Source organism: Muscardinus avellanarius, assembly GCF_963383645.1.
Source record: "Muscardinus avellanarius genome assembly, chromosome: 20".
Classification (NCBI taxonomy): domain Eukaryota; kingdom Metazoa; phylum Chordata; class Mammalia; order Rodentia; family Gliridae; genus Muscardinus; species Muscardinus avellanarius.
The window spans coordinates 10983243-10988716 of NC_137806.1; positions in this window are offsets into that span (position 1 = coordinate 10983243).

Below are 5474 nucleotides of genomic sequence, written 5' to 3' on the forward strand. Positions count from 1 at the left end.
TGCAAACTGCTTGGCCTGTGAGCCTCTTTTGTCTGTAAAAGGGAATGAGAATCGTGGTCTGGCAGGTGTTTAGTGGATCAGATCAGATCCAAGATGCCTGTGGGGACGCCAAAGTGGGGGGTCCTCTCTGTACTCCTCTATCTTCAGAGGTGGGCTGAGAATCAGGCTGCCTGCCCCGCTCCAGACCTCCCACAAGCCTGGGAAGGCGAGGTCCAGCCCTGGGCAGGCCAGATCCACGCTAACACTTCAGATGGTTAGCACTTACCTTTAGAACCTCCATTTTTCTGCAGATTCTCAATTATGTTTGCAAGCAGAAGAGAAATCTAGTCCCCTCAGAAACTATCACTCATTTCTGACAGTTTTCGTTTCTCTTTCTTGAGTTTCTTAGAAAAAGAAACATGTAGGCTAGGGTTGCGCACGCTTGTGATCCTATCATTCAGGAGGTGGAGACTGGAGGATTGCAGCTCACAGACAGCCTCAGCTACTTAGTGAGGCCCTTCGCAACTCAGTGAGACCCCGTTTAAAAAATAAAAGGGACTAAAAAATAAGGCTGGTGGTGTAGCTTGGAGGTAGAATGCCCCTGGGTTCCATCCCCAGTACCGCAAAAAAAAAAAAAAAAAAAAAAAAAAGAATCATGTAGGACATACTTTGAGGGGCTGGGCGCAATGCTTTGAGATTATTTGCGCTGTTGCATGCACATAGTTATTACCTTCTGAGGTTTTCATATGCTGCCGTATCATTTAGCGACAGACATTGGGTTGTTCCAGCTGCTGTCCATTGAGGACAGAAGTGCTACAACCTTAGTGTAATAATTCTTTTTGTGGATGCCAGTGTTTCATTTCTCTTGGGTAAATGCATAAAAGTAGAACTGCTGGTTCTTGTGTTGAATAAATAAGAATCTTAAGAATTTTAATTTTTAAGAATGAACAACTTGTTTTCCAAAGTAGTTGTGAGATAGAATAAAAGAAATAAAATTTTAGGTAGAGAGGAGGCAAATTGGAAAGGATAGTTAAAAAAAAAAACAACTTCATAATCTTTAGTTTTGTTTTAGCAGAAGCGTATTTACTCTTAGGCAAAAGCCAGGCCCATACTTTTAAATCATAATGGCCTAGCTACAGCTAAAATTCCTGGGGGAGTAGATCCCAGAGTTTCACCTTTGTCAGAGCCTCGATTTCCTAGGAAGGAAGTATGGAGAAAATTACAGCTCTGCCCCACACCCATCCGATCAGATCCCAGAGGAAGCCACACACTCCCCTGGCCTGGCTCTTGGTCTCCACTCCCTGGGATTCCCTATCCCAACAAATTCCGCCTTTCATCAGCCTGAGGCTTCCATAAGAGGAGGCTGCCGCCATCTTGCTCCATTTCCCTCCATGTGCTCCTAGCCGCCCCTTCTCTGGGTGTGCTATGAAAAGGATTGAAAGACCCCAGGCTTGCTCTCTGCAGCAGCGCTCACTCTTGAGATGGACTGCATTCCCCTTAAACGTGTCTTTTCTTAAATAAACCTCTGTCTCTTCTGACTGGTGTGTGTTGAAATTCTTTTCACCAGGGAGGCCAAGAACCCCATGAAATTCTCGTGTTCTCCCAGGACAGCTGCACCACTTCACGTTCTCACCAAGTCTATCAGAACTGCAGTTGCTCCACATCTGTCAACGCGTGGGAGTTTTAGTCATTTAAATGTTAGCCATTCTGTTAGGTGTGGAGTGTTACCTCACTGTGATTTTATTCGGTTTCCATTTGTTTGTTTGTTTTTGTAATCCTTGTTTTTTTTAAGTGATCTCTTCTTGCTCAGCTTAAATTTTTTGAGGGGGAGCCTTATTTTTGTTCTGTGTTCTGACTAAAACTTCTTTGCTAAAAGTACGCTTTGCAAATATTTTTTCCACTCTATGGCTTACCTTATTATTTTTGGTACTAGGGATGGAACCCAGGGGCATTCTACCTCTGAGATATACCCTGAGCCCTAGTTTTTAATCTTTATTTTGAAACAGGGTTTCACTGAGTTGCAAAGGGACTCAGTAAATAGCTGAGGCTGGCCGTAAACTGCAATCCTCCTGTCTCAGCTCCCGAGTGCTGGGATTACAAGTGTGCGCCACCATGCCTGGCTCCCCTTATTTTCCTAAGAATAACTCCCCTCCCTTCTTAGTCATTTTTAACTGCTGTGCCATCACCAAAGTGCATCATCGTCTTAAACAGGACCCTCAAGCCATTGGAGTATTTCTCACTTCCATCTTCCCCAGCCCCAGGGACCATCTAGTCTGTTGTGGGTGAGTTTGCAGGTATTTCCTTTAAGTAGAACCGTACAGTGTCTGTCCCTTTGTGTCTGGCTTATTTACCTTAGCGCAGCATCTTCAAATCCGCTATGTTGAAGCATATCTCAGAACATTCTTTCAAATGATAAACAACATCCCATTTTGCTCATCCACTTATTTGCCAAAGGCCACGTCTCTGCTTTCAATTCTTTGGGATATATACGTAGGAGTCGAATTGCTGGGCGTATGGCAACTGTAAGGTAGATCTTAAGGAACTGCCAAACTCTTCTTCACTGTGGCTCTGTTACTGTTCATCCCAGCAGTAATGTATGGGGTCCAGTTGCTGCACACCCTGGCCGCAGCTATCTTCTGCCTGTATCTCCATAGCCGTCCTCGTAGTGACGGGGCATTGCGCCGTGGTTTTCTCTGCAGTTCCGCACGGTGTGTGATGCTCTGCTGCCCTTCGCATGCTTGTCTTTTTCTTAATTGTAGAGATTCGCGTCTGAGCAGATACATAATTGATGTGTTTCCCACTCTCCAGGTTGTCTCGTCACTCGTGATCACGCCTTTACTGCATAAGGTCCTTCAGTCCGATGAAGTCGTTTTTCTTCTGTTGCTCATGCTTTGCTCTCATGCCTGTACACCGGGGCAAATCCAAAGCGTGAACACACACTCTCATTCTTCCCAGTCTTCAGGTTTGGGCTTCTAGTTGGGTCCTTGCTCCATTCTGAGCTGATGTTTATATTACAGTGAGAGGTAGGAGTTCGGCTTCATTTTGACAAGGGGAAATACAGTTATCCCGAGACTCTTCTTTCCCACTGAGGGGACTTGGTGCCCTTGTCAAAAGCCACCTGGCCAGAGATGTATGAGTTACACAACTCTTTTGAGTTGTAAAAGTGAAGAAACGTGGGTGGTAACTATAGCATGTTTACTACTGACAGGAGCCATCTACAGAAAGGCTTCTCCTAGCCAGCAGGAGCCTCTAGGACTGGAGCGGAAGGTCTGGCCTTGGAGGCGGGCTCACCGCAGGAGCTGCAGGGTAGGCCAGGCTGGGACAGTGGAAGGAAACCGTCACGGCCCTTCCTCTGTGTAGACACTGTCCTAAGGACACGTGGTGACTCAGCGCACAGGTTCCTGTGCTCGTGAGCCACAGCCCTAAGGATGAAGCAGGCACCCGCAGGAAGGACAGGGGAGACCACGGCCTGGGTGTCAGCTGCAGGGGGTGATGACATGATCACGTCTGCTTCTTACACGGCCATTGAGAGGCCAGCTGGCTGTTGTAGGAGCTCTGGACGCTGGGGTGCTCCTCAGGAGTATTCCAGCCAGTGAGCAACATTAACACTGTCATCAGTGTGTGAAAGCCATACGCCAGCAGTGACACACGGAACCGCACACACCTGCCTTCTAAAGCAACGAATCAAGTTACGGAACTGGATGAACTCTTCTGACTAGTGTTTCACACAAGGTGATCAATAGTAACTCTTTTTTAATATGTCAGGGCTGTTTTAAAATTAGCCCTAAAAAGACCATCAACCTAGCTGGGCGTGGTGGTGCACGCTTGTAATCCCCGTGCTTAGGAGGCTGAGACAGGAGGATCGCACAGGTTCGAAGCCAGCCTCAGCTACTGAGTGAGGCTCTCGGCAACTTAGTGAGACCCTGTTTCCAAATAAAATATAAAATAGGTCTGGGAGTATAGCCTGGAGGTAGAAAAGCCCCTGGGTTACACCCCCAGTACCACCCCCCAAAAAAAAATCCTAGGGTAGTACAAAGTTAAAAAAATATTTTTAAAATGAATTACCCCTAATGATTTTTTATAAAATCTCTATACCTTTACATTTTCCATGTAAACTCTTCATACAGCAGACTTATGTTCTAAGCTGATGTAGGAGCAGCTCTAAGATGAGGCTTAGATAAGAGTGGGTTCTGCTTTTAATGTAGGGTAAGACTTATCTCCCAGTTCAGGGGACAAAGGCCCGTGTCCATATTTTACTGCCCCCCCCCAAAGAACTGTTTTACCTTCCTAAGTGTAATAATACCAACCGGAAATATTTCCTTCAGCTTCTTTAACTCATAAAAATTTCATGCACACAAACTCCCAAAACAGATCAACATGGCAGCGAAACATCCACTTAGGGTATTTTAGGCATTTTTATTTAATAAATAACTTCAGTCAATAGCATCGTAAAAAGTGAACTGTTAAAATTAAAAGGCACTTAACACAAGAATGTGACTAGCAGGACAGCTGAGCACCCGCCGTGGGGCCGGCAGGGCCGCTGGGCTTCAGCGGTCAGGCTCCCTAGCTGCTGCCGCGGAAGCCGCGGGACAAATTCACAGCTCAAACCTCAGAGAAAAACTATTGCTAAAGAAGCCTTACCCCAGAACTGCAAACAAACACATGCGAAGATGAGAAGAGGTGATAAGAAGCACCAGGAATTAAAATAAAAATAACAAAATAAATTCAACCCGAAAGGTCCCCATTTAGCAAATACTTCGGAAATTATGGCCTTTATGTAAATAGTGCTAGATCAAGGACTCTTTAGCAGAAACTTTCCCAGTACTTTTATCCAAGGTTTAAATTTATAAAGAGAAGGCATAAAAGTCACAGAGGTGAAGTAACTCTTGAAATGGCACACAGGTTTTAAAGCTATTTGTTTTTCCTTCCTAACTCTGAATTTTCCCCATGGCCTTCACAGGTAAACTGTTTTCTCATCAGTAATTCCCTTGTCCATCAGATATGCCATCAGTCATGTCTAATAGGCAAATAGTAAATATAAACTTAAAACAATCCTAAGCTAGCTAGCAGGATATTTACTTTGGGTTCTGTATAACTGAAAAATGACATATCCACGAAGCTAAAAGTCAACTTTAACACATGGTTAGCACAAACTCCCATGACGCTCGTTACTTCGCTTACTGCCCTTTCAATCCCTCGAACTATCGCTTAATCCAACAAGAGCTTGATTTCAAAGGTCCAGGAAGAAAAGGTCGAAAAGGCACAAGGTGACCTTAGCTGGCGAGGAAAGCGATCCCGCCTCAAGTTTTTGTCAGTCCCTGGCATGGAGTATAACATTATTTCAAAATAATAAAAAAAAACTTTAAAATTATACATATTGTACATTTTCAAAATCTGCACATGAACGAAACCTTGGCGGCGGTGCCCTAAAGCTACGACTGTGACCACGAGAGCGGCTGCGGTGCGTTCGGTGAGCGAGGGTGGCGCCGCCGTCC